The sequence below is a fragment of the Polypterus senegalus genome, chromosome 13 (assembly GCF_016835505.1).
Source record: "Polypterus senegalus isolate Bchr_013 chromosome 13, ASM1683550v1, whole genome shotgun sequence".
Taxonomy (NCBI): Eukaryota; Metazoa; Chordata; class Cladistia; order Polypteriformes; family Polypteridae; genus Polypterus; species Polypterus senegalus.
This window is the reverse complement of record NC_053166.1, coordinates 90,140,622-90,152,760: the sequence shown is the minus strand read 5'-3', so window position 1 is coordinate 90,152,760 and position 12,139 is coordinate 90,140,622. Positions and strand designations below refer to the sequence as shown.

General features: G+C 38.8%; 1 pseudogene; it reads right to left on the bottom strand.

Annotated features, from left to right (window-relative positions):
* Positions 1-583: 583 nt before the first annotated feature.
* The window catches only part of LOC120543318, a 35,130-nt pseudogene continuing 23,574 nt past the window's right edge, over positions 584-12,139 (bottom strand).

Below are 12,139 nucleotides of genomic sequence, written 5' to 3'. Positions count from 1 at the left end.
CTCCTACAGAAGCTAGAGAACTGGGAGTCTGCATCAGAACTGTACATACATTTTAAAGAAATTGCTCAATTATAATTTGTTCTGTGTACTACAGGTCTAATAATGTATACATTAATGAAATAGTGTCTCAAGCGTGTGAAGATTAACTTGTGCTGTCCATGAATTTCAAATTTTACTGGAAAACTTCCACATCTGCCCTAAATTATTTTAAATAAAGTGTGAAATGAAATAAAGTGGAGTAAAAGTAATGCAAAGTATAAAATATTTATTACACTATTATTTAAGTATGGAAAATAAATGTTTAATTTCAAGTACTCTTGATATGGCTTTATTCCCAGGAAATCTCTCTTTCAGATCCCAGGATCTGATGAAACTGTTCAAATGTAACATAATAGAAACAAGAACTCATTAAAAAAGTTGTAGCTTAAATAAACAGTAATTAAACATGTGGTTTCTTCAAAATCTCAAATATATACAAAAGCAGCACAGTTATATTACAAAATGAAATTATAATAGTGCAAAAGTGTGTCCACCAGTGCAGATGGATGCGAGTTCTCTAGCTGCAGTGATTTAAGGCACATGCCTATCCACATCTAGTGGACCCAATCACACCTGATTTGAATACAGCCAATCCTGGAGAATTCTTAATTCCAAAATCCATATGTAATTTAAAAGCATTGTATGAATCCAACAGTGGCAATTTCAATGTGTTTGAACATGTATTTTCCATTGGGAATGGTGAATCATCCAGGAACTCAATCCTTGGCAGTGGTTCCAATCCAGACGGGGGAAGTGAAATTAGTTCAATTGCAAACATGAAAACATCTTCCACGCAAACAGCAGCCTGACCTTCTGTAAGGAAACAGAATTGTTCATGCACATCTTGGCATATTGTTAGTATTATTTTTGACTACTTGTGAAATAAATAAATAATTATGTAATCTATTTTGCAAACCTTCACAATCAAGAAGATAGTCAGCCCAGTAGCCTAATGTTTGTCCTTCTCTGAGTCTCCTGTTGCTCCCTGATGGACTGAGGTCAGGTTTGAAAAGTCTCTCAAGCTCAAGAGCAGTGACCTTCTTTTCTGAGTGGCACAGGACAGGGATCATCAAAGTAGGATGCTGCTGCAGTGCAGTCAAAAACTGAAGGGCTGAAAGACCATCTTTAAATCTAAAGAGTACAAAATACACTGCTATATAGTGCTAATCACATAGTGTATGTGTATGGACAGTATATCAAAAAACATGATACTTAAAGGACAGTTCCAGTCATTTTCAAAGGTTTTTTAAAGATTTCTCTGCTGCTGACAAAAATCAAAAATATGGTTTGTTGTATCAATTCATATTAGAGAAAGTGTTGCTTTTGCATTTTACTGTGTCCTTTAAACATTAGTCAATGGGGTATGCTCTTAAAGCCTTTCTGAGTTTCTGGTTTTAGATCATTTATTTTAGATGGTTTGAAGGCCTGAACAGCATGTCCCCTTTTACTACTCTTGAAATGAGATGAGGAAACTGAAGAAGGGCCAGGACATTTCCCTAAAATCACTATCGACTAAAACATTTTTGAACCTGTCTCATCACCATAAACCCTTTTTGAGATAATATATGTTGAAAATTATTGGAACTGTCCTTCACTAATAATGCAGTAGTTGTAAGTTGCTTGCTAACAACTGAATTACAGACTGACATCATGTTTGCTTTGAACATGGCAATGTAACTTACAAAAATTGTAAGACTAGGATATGATGGTGCCTGTCAATTACACATTAGTTACGGTTGATAATATACCATCAGAGGTAGTCTGACACAATTGTTCTTTTTCCTTCAATAGTAGCCACATATCTCAGACAACCAGCTGTCTGTAACATTGTGCTATTTCTTAAAGTACATTTTTGCAGAGCTTCGACAGAAGCAGCACTGTCAATCTAAAACACAAAAAAAGAATAGAGGCTTATACAGTATACACAGTTATCTCAAATCTCTGTTCCGTTACTTATCTAGCTTAACCCTGTATCTTGTACAATCACAGAACAATAAATGCATTACTCTGTGTATGTTATCAAGGAAGTAATGATTTTCTCAAAGCATTGCAGAAATGAATAAATAAACCCTGCCCTACTATAGCATTATGCTTTTCCTACCACACACAAAACTTTCTTTATTTCTTCTTCAGTTATGTCAGTCACTGTTGCTTTGAATGAAGGCTGGCCTGAAAGATACAGTACAAAATCTTCTGAGAGGAAATGCGGACCTGGGTCTCCATGCACATCTGATATTGCAATCATCTTTCTTGCTAAGAAGTACTCATCCTCCCAGAGAGGTGAGAATGAAAGTCATTCATACTTTAAAATTTTTTGGTGATTTACAATTCGAATCACAATTCCAGATTGCTTTTTATGCTATTTCAACTGTTCCACACATATTTAGCAACTACTTTTGGATACATTCAAATATGTTTCATGATGCATTAAAATCAAGACAAACCTAAGCATGTTGTTGCTAAATATCTCTGGAACAGTTCCAGTAACAAAGCGTATCAGTGATATATAAGTACAAGTCACACATCTCAACACTATGTATACATACAATTTGCGTTGTAGACTAAGTAATGTTGTCCTATTAGTCCATCAACAATTGGTTGTTCTTTAAGATGGTTCATTAGTAGAGATAGAAATTCTCATCTTGGACCACCTGTATCAATTCTATCCTCAAAAACAAAAGCATCACCAGTAAATCTGACCAGCATGTCACAGGCTTGTGAATACGTTGCACGCTTGAAACCTTGGACTGCTCCACCCTAAACATTTGACCTTGCAATGTTGAACCGGCTAACTCTTCCATGATCAATATAATGTGACAGGTTTGTAATGATATCAGGTAGTGTAATGTTTACCTCCTCTCTAGAATTATGTCAATGTCAATTTATTTATATAGCACATTTAAAACAACATAGTAATGCTGCGGCCAAAGTGCTTTACAATAATAGAATAAAAGAAAAAACAATAAACAATAAAACATAAATAGTAATAACATATATGAACATAAAATAAGATACATAATAAATAGAAATAGGCGGCACTGTGGCGCAGTGGTAGCGCTGCTGCCTCGCAGTTAGGAGACCTGGGTTTGCTTCCCAGGTCCTCCCTGCGTGGAGTTTGCATGTTCTCCCTGTGTCTGCGTGGGTTTCCTCAGAGTGCTCCGGTTTCCTCCCACAGTCCAAAGACATGCAGGTTAGGTGGAATGGCGATTCTAAATTGGCCCTATTGTGCGTTTGTGTGTGTCCTGTGGTGGGTTGGCACCCTGCCCAGGATTGTTTCCTGCCTTGTGTTGGCTGGGATTGGCTCCAGCAGACCCCTGTGTTCGGATTCAGCGGGATGGATAAATAGAACTAATGTTATATAATCACAAAGAGGAATCCATCAGTATTACTGAAGGTCACGGAATGCAAGTGAATCGAAGTGAGTTTTTAATCTTATTTTGAACAGTTCAATTGTAGACAACTTCTTTATATGACGAGGTAAAGAGTTTCACAGGTTAGGGGCAGCAGCTGCAAAAGTCCTGTCCCCCTTGGTTTTACACTTGGTACAAGGGACAACCAGAGACAACTGAACAGAAGATCTAAGCACTCTGGATGGCTGGTGTAAAACACACAATTCAGATAAATAGGCAGGAGCGAGCCCATGTAAAGATTTAAAAACTAGCAGCAAGATTTTAAAATCAATTTGAAAACTGACAGGCAGCCAGTGTAAAGAAGCTAAAATAGGAGAAACAGAGTCATACTTTCTTGACCCAACCAGAAAGAATTAAACAAGACTGAGTTACATTTGTGAAATGCCAGACAGTATACAGTTTTCTATTTTTTGCACAACACTGATGTGCAGTGAAGGGTTGCTTTCACATATTATCACAGAAGTAATTCAATCTTTTACCATTAAGTGTACAGAGAAAACCTATTGCCATTGTCAATTAATGCCAGCTTACATGGTTGTGTCTGATAAATTCCCCAAATTTACAGGATCTGGCTCTTCATCATCTTCTTCAACACATGGTAAATAATGGTTTGTATATTTACTGTAGAGAAATTATCATTCTTATGTTAAAAGACAACTTCACCCATTTTACACTAAAACATTCTTCTTGTGTAATTTACAACCTAAGTAAACCCCTGAAGTATGTTTTTGTAAGTTAACCATTCTACTGATATTTTAGAAACAACTTGCCAGTTTCTTTTTCATCTAATCTAAAAATGTCTACAAAGGTCTTTAGTAGGTGGACTTAGTCACATTGTATTCAGGTAGATCCAGAGTATCCTCAGTATCAGATATTCTTCTTCTTCTTTCGGTTGCTCCTGTTAGGAGTTGCCACAGCGGATCATCTGTCCACATATGGATTTGGAAAAATTTTACACCGGATGCCCTTTCTGACGTATCCCTCCACATTTATCTGAGCTTGGGACCGGCACGAAGAAACACACTGGTTTGTGCATCCTCTGTGGCTGGGTTCCTCGGTATCAGATATTACTATCTCAAAAATAAAGTGACTTGGGGAACTTAAATGTCCAACACAAAGCAAAACTGAAAGAAAAAAGTATTATGAGGTAACATTTGCTTCAATACCTGTCCAACTTGAATTGCTGATGAATGTCCGGATACATCTCTGAAACAAGTTACAATTACTACTTTAGTTCAAAGTATTATGGAGTTAAAAAAAGACTTTTAAAATTATGGTAAATTATAATAATCTAGATAATTTTGTTATATTTCACAATACCCTTACATCATTTACAACTTCATATATTTAGAGCAAAAACTCTGGTCTCATCATGAACTCAAGGGTCTGCCCCAAACATGTGATTTGATCACATTACCAGCTTACAGATTACTTACATTATTACTTACATTTGCAAATTAACACTTACACCACATCTTCTAGTTTGTGTTTGGTTGTACTTCGGTTATAGGCTTCAAAAACCTGAGGGGAAAAAGCATAAAATTCTGAACAATTTTATACAGCCTATATTATTCTTCCCTTACTGCACAAATATTTATCAATGAAATGTTGCCTGGTGAAAGGTCCCAAGTTGTTAGTATTTCTGACAGATAAACCAACTGAACAATAATCAAAATGATTCACATGTGCCATTTAAAATGTAAATCCTACTGTTTGTCCAAGTACGATGCAGGAACGTATTTTCAAACTCAACTACTGACCTTACTAAGTAGCTAGCCTCTGTTGAACCAAAATATTGGCAAGCATCATGCAAAAAGAGTTGTTGATGCTCATCAGGCTGGAAAAGGTTACAAAACCATCTCTACTACTGACCTTACTAAGTAGCTAGCCTCTGTTGAACCAAAATATTGGCAAGCATCATGCACAGAAGAGCTCTGGCTAAGATAATTAATACGGCCATTCGGTATATCCATCCATCCATTTTATTGCTTTCCTAAATTATTTTTTTCATGTTAACTCAACATAGTGTCAGCCTGATTGAATTCAATTGTGCTCCTACATGTAACAACAATTTCAGAATCAGAGTCTGCTTCTGAGCTAATATCCACTTGCAGTTAAACGAAACAAAATCAACACTATTATGCTATTAATACTATTATGCATTATTATGTACAGTATGTAACAGTACTGTGAAATATATAAAAGTGCTAAATCATCAGATCCACTAACCTCTTCTAAAGTCTTTTTCCAGGCATATAAAAAAAGAGATCCTGCAATATGCCTTTCCCATTTGCTTTTTATATTCAGCCAATGCAAATGGCCTTTCTGCCCTAGGCACGTTGACCACCTTTGAGCAATCTGTATACAAAAGGATAAAAGGACACCGTGGAACTTTTACAACAACACGCAGACAACGACAGCACTTTAGCTCGACGACGCGCAAGGGTAAGCATCTAAAAAAAGCACATCACTAGCTAACTTTTATCACTGTTGCAAAGCATAAAATGAACTTAACTGCCAGTGTAAATTTAAAATGCTGATTCTGTATATTACAGATCTTCCACATTTTGCAAAAAAGTCACCACAACAGACCATCTGTTTGGACATTTAACCGTGCTTCAGAGTGGTGGGATGTGATTGTTCCCGGTTTTACAAACACTCAGTGGCTGGAGAACTTTCGAATGTCTGAAGAAACATTCATCCACTTATGCAACAAACTGCGTCCAGTGATGGAGAGACGGGACACAAACTTCCGCGTGTGTGTACCTTTAAAGAAAAGAATAGCCAGTGACGCAGTAATGACGATTTTCTCCGGCCAATCAGTGCACAGCAGAGTTTACACGTCACGTTTTGGTAACGGTTCGGCGCGCTTGGAACCTCGGCTGAGGTGGTACTAAAAAAAGGACCAGGTACCAGGTACTGTTCCCAGTGGAAAACCTCCCAAAAGTGAGCTGAACTGAACCGTGTCGTGCCGTACTATGCAGTGGAAAAGCGCCATAAGTCTGCTCTTCACAACACATGTTTGTGGAAGTGCATCATGGCACGAACAAAGGAGATTTCTGAGGACCTTAGAAAAAGAGTTGTTGATGCTCATCAGGCTGGAAAAGGTTACAAAACCATCTCTAAAGAGTTTGGACTCCACCAATCCACAGTCAGACAGATTGTGTACACATGGTGGAAAATTCAAGACCATTGTTACCCTCCCCAGGAGTGGTTGACCAACAAAGATCACTCCAAAAGCAAGGCGTGTAATAGTCGGTGAGGTCACAATGGACCCCAGGGTAACTTCTAGGCAACTGAAGGCTTCTCTCACATGGCTAATGTTCATGTTCATGAGTCTACCATCAGGAGGACACTGAACAACAATGGTGTGCATGGCAGGGTTGCAAGGAGAAAGCCACTGCTCTCCAAAAAAACATTGCTGCTCGTCTGCAGTTTGCTAAAGATCATGTGGACAAACCAGAAGGCTATTGGAAGAATGATTTGTGAATGGATGAGACAAAAATAGAACTTTTCGGTTTAAATGAAAAGCGTTATGTTTGGAGAAAGGAAAACACTGCATTCTAGCATAAGAACCTTATCCCATCTGTGAAACATGGTGGTGGTATTATCATGGTTTGGGCCTGTTTTGCTGCATCTGGGCCAGGGCAGCTTGCCTTCATTGATGGAACAATGAATTCTGAATTATATCAGAGAATTCTAAAGGAAAATGTCAGGACAATCTCAAGACAAGTTGGGTCATGCAGCAAGACAACGACCCTAAGCACACAAGTCGTTCTGTCAAAGAATGGTTAAAGAAGAATAAAGTTAATGTTTTGGAATGGCCAAGTCAAAGTCCTGACCTTAATCCAATCGAAATGTTGTAGAAGGACCTGAAGCGAGCAGTTAATGTGAGGAAACCCACCAACATCCCAGAGTTGAAGCTGTTCTGTACGGAGGAATGGGCTAAAATTCCTCCATGCAGGAATGATCAAAAGTTGCCAGAAACATTTATTTGCAGTTATTGCTGCAAAGGGGGGTCACACCAGATACTGAAAACAAAGGTTCACATACTTTGGCCACTCACAAATATGTAATATTCGATCATTTTCCTTAATAAATACTGTAAATGACCAAGTATAATGTTTTTGTCTCATTTGTTTAACTGGTTTCTCTTTATCTACTTTTAGGACTTGAGTGAAAATCTGATGATGTTTTAGGTCATATTTATGCAGAAATATAAAAAAACTAGCCAACCCGCGGCGTAGCATACACCGCATATAACTATTTACTGATGAGTGAACACTTCCTGAAAGACACAGTTGTCCAAATGGGGAGGGTTTGAGGATACAACTGTTAGTGAATGAAAAGATGGAACTCTGGAGAGAGCAACATATAATTGTCCGTGAGTGAAAACAGGTTTTGGCAGATACAGGCATATTTTTTTGAAAGTTTGTCCTTGTGCCTTATTGATAGTCATTGCAAATGCCAATCTAACACAAAATCGTCTGCGTGTAAAAGTAAAAGGCAAATAAGAATCTGATGAGGTCAGGGAAATCCAGGGAATAAGGACAGTTTGTGAGGTAGCAGATGTGATAGTCTTACACTCCAGTACACTGCGGTGAATGCTGGTAACAGAAATTCTAGTGCCATTGCAGAGAGCTTTTGCTGGCATGAGGTTCCTGAGAAGCCTGATGACTGAACCAATTTTAATTTTGAGTTTATGCGGAGGCATGCCAGTGGGAGTAAGTCTATTAAGAAATTCTTCAGGGAATGCAAGTTGATCTGCAGGATCGTCTGTGACGATGGAGTCAATGCTGGTGAAAGTTACTTCGTCGTTAGGGATAAGTTTCAGCACCTGTTCATTAAGGTGTAGTGAGTCTTCGTTGGTGACGCTTAATATAGCTTGCGTACTGAGTTGTTCCAGAGTGACAGTTGAGAAGTCGATGTCGCCATATAATTGCCTCGAGAGCGATGTTGGAAGCCTGCGGAGGCTGAGAGTTGGCAGGCGAGGCCTTGTTTTGCGTTCCCCATGACTTGGGAGTAGTGTTAGAGTGGGCATTTGTGGCTCTTTCGTGCGTAACCCATGGGTGGGGCTCTGTTAGAGTTGGCGGACGGGGCTCTCTGTCTTGAGTGTGGTGAAAAGTCAACATGGCTCATGCTCAGGTGCATGTTGACTTTTGCACAGACGAAAGTGACTGAGGCTGTGTTTGGTGAGTTGTTGCGTGCGGGCACATGAGCAAGCAGTGCACATACCTCGAGATCGACGCTGGACTCGGGAGAACGGTTACATTTGGCGTACGTGGCTCTGTCGTGCATATCCCATGACGCGGTAGGAGGGTTAGAGTTGGCGGGCGGGGCTCTGTCGAGCGTATCCCATGGTCTTAGAGTTGGTGGGCGGGGCTCTCTGTCTTGCTTGCGCTCACTTTCTTGCGTGCCCTTAGTGAATTATATATATAGACTAGCAGAATACCTGAGCTTCGCAGCGGAGAAGTAGTGTGTTAAAGAAGTTATGAAAAAGAAAAGGAAAAATTTTAAAAATAACGTAACATGATTGTTAATGTAATTGTTTTGTCATTGATATGAGTGTTGTTGTCATATCTATATATATATATATATATATATATCTATATATCTATGTCTAGATATAGCAAAATAGCCGCGCTTCACAGCAGAGAAGTAAAAAGAAAAGGAAACATTTTAATAATAACGTAACATGATTGACAATGTAATTGTTTTATCATTGTCATGAGTGTTGCTGGCATATATATATATATATATATATATATATATATATATATATATATATATATATATATATATGTATATCTTGTCACACGCGCGCATGGGAGGCAGCTAAAGGGCTCGAGTGAAGGCAGTTCTGAGGCATGCCGGGATGTGGCAGAGTGCACTAACTCTCTTTCTCACTTCCCTGTAGACCAAACCCGGGAGGTTCCACCTGTCTCTCTTGATGTCACTTCTGGGACCGAGCCAATGGAGACAGACCTTGCCAGCTCCGGCCCTCCTGATGTCACATCTGGGCCTAATCCAATGAATGATGAACACGCGTGCCCGATCCTTATGACCTCACTTCCTGCCTCCCCCTTTAAAAGCCTTCCCTTTTCCCTTCTCTGACAGTCTTGTTTTGGACTCTGGTGTAAGCACTTCAGTGCTGGTATTTTGAAAAGAAAAACGACTTTTGCAGCCAGGATACCAAATTACATGGGTGGCTGCCCCAAACCTTTTTCTGTCTTTGTCTCGTTTTGTGACAATATATATATATATATATATATATATACTGTACATGTGTACATACTGTATATACACACACACATATACTATGGGGTGCCAAACAGGCAAATACATTGATTTTCTGAATATATAAAGTCGGGGTCAGAATATATAAAGTCAAAACTTGAATATATAAAGTCATTCCCGAATATATAAAGTCAAAAGTTGAATATATAAAGTCAGCGTCGGTATATATAAAGTCAAAACTTTTTTCTGAATATATAAAGTCAAAACTTGAATATATAAAGTCATCGCTGGAATATTCAAGTTTTGACTTTATTTATTCCGACACTGACTTTATATAATCAAGTTTTGACTTTATATAGTTAAATTTAGTCATCATTGCAGTACTAGGGTGCATTTATGCATCATTGCATAAATTTTTCTTCACCATAGAAATTTAAAGACTAAATTCAACTTCCATTCCTACCAAAGATATTTCTGGCGACTAAATAGAACCTACTTATATCCAAATTTGAGCTATTGAGCTGTCGCCTGCCTGCCTGCCTGAATAAGTCACCCTCGCTTCGCTATTACTTTTTTACCGTTCATTTAATCATGGCTAGTGGCGGAAAAATTATAAAATGGAAGGAGGATTACACTGAGTATGGCCTTACCAAAACAATTATTGATGGCGAATAAAGTATCGATTATTCATAAAGCTTCAATTGGTGATCTGTTTTTCTGTGTTAACCTCATATTTTTTCATACTTGTTCTCAAACCAAGGGGGTGCGAGGGTAAAATGAATCGGGAAGCGCTGATCAATGTAATCGGTGTACCATGAAATCATGCATTGACAGAAGTTCCCCTTTGTTTGTAATGCAAAGTGTGATTAAATGCGTGATTTTTTTAACGCGTTATGGAGCACATGCATCGAAGCTTCTCAGCTGTGCTTGTGCTAAGAAAAGGAAACATTTTAAAAATAACGTAACACGATTATCAATGTAACCTTTTGTAAGTAGTGCCTGGAGGATTCAGTGTGGAGAAACTGTAGAGACAGTGTGTGTATTAACTTGTGGATATTTCTGTGAGTATTTGGTGGCAGCGTCACAAACCCGCTTCCGTAACACTGCGTTAGCTGCGAAGCTCAGCCCAGAGCGAAATGAGGTGAATGGGAGGGGAGATGATGACGTGACTCCCACACCTGCCTTAACTGTCAATCCCCCACAAACACAGTCTCTCGGAATTTGCATGAGCACAGCCCTTCACCTGCAATTTTAACTTAGTTACAAAGTGATCAAAACTCTCGTTTATATCCTGCGTCCTCTCATTAAACTTGTATCCCGCATTACCCGTGGGCATCACTGCGTTAGCGTTAGCTGCGGAGCTCAGCTCAGAGCGAAATGAGGTGAATGGGAGGGGAGATGATGACGTGACTCTCCCACCCGCCTTAACTGTCAATCCCCCACAAACACAGTCTCTCAGAATTTGCATAAGCGCAGCCCTTCACCTGCAATTTTAACTTAGTTACAAAGTGATCAAAACTCTCGTTTATATCCTGTGTCCTCTCACTAAACTTGTATCCCGCATTACCTGTGGGCATGACAAACGCCAGCGGCAGCCTGTTTATGAACTTAATTTAAACTTTAGGTTTACACCGTGCTTTGTTTCCGAATTAGCAGCACTCATGAATATGGTTGTATATGTCACACTATTGTTTCGCTGCCTTCTGAATTATATAATGCATGTTTTCTTCAGCGCTTTTTGGAGCTCTTCCTGGTTTTCTACGTACTTACGTACTGCGTTGACAGTCAGTTCACGTGATTACGTGGGAGGCGTGATGATGTAACATGAAACTCCGCCCCCCACGGCTTTTGAGCTCAACTCCATTACAGTATATGGAGAAAAATAGGTTCCAGTTATGACCATTACGCGTAGAATTTCGAAATGAAACCTGCCCAGCTTTTGTAAATTTCAGCCTTCCACCCACACGGTAATGTATGGAGAATTAATGATGAGTCAGTGAGTGAGTCAGTGAGTTAGTGAGTGAGTGAGGGCTTTGCCTTTTATTAGTATACATTCTAAAGGGTTCACAAACTTTCAAGCACCACTGTATTAGTGCATAGTCAGTGGGAGGTTCTATTATAAGCCCTACAAACTAAATTGTAAATGGAATATTCTAATTATTTCTTGTCATTCTGACTACAGACTAGTTCAGTTTATGATGTGCCTTGCAGTTGTTAAGACATGGAGGGCAAACAGCTTCAAACTGTACTAACATACTAAAATGAAGTCTATGTAAGTTTTCCACAGAAATGTAACAACCTCTAAGTATAGAAAGTAACTGAAGTTTAACAAAAGAAAGCTAAGACTGTAAATAGACCAAGAGGAAACCTTTTTTTTCCTTTTTGCCTTTTATTCTGCATCTGTAATGACTTTTTTCTAAAATGTTTTGATATTTTCTTTTTCAAATTTTCAC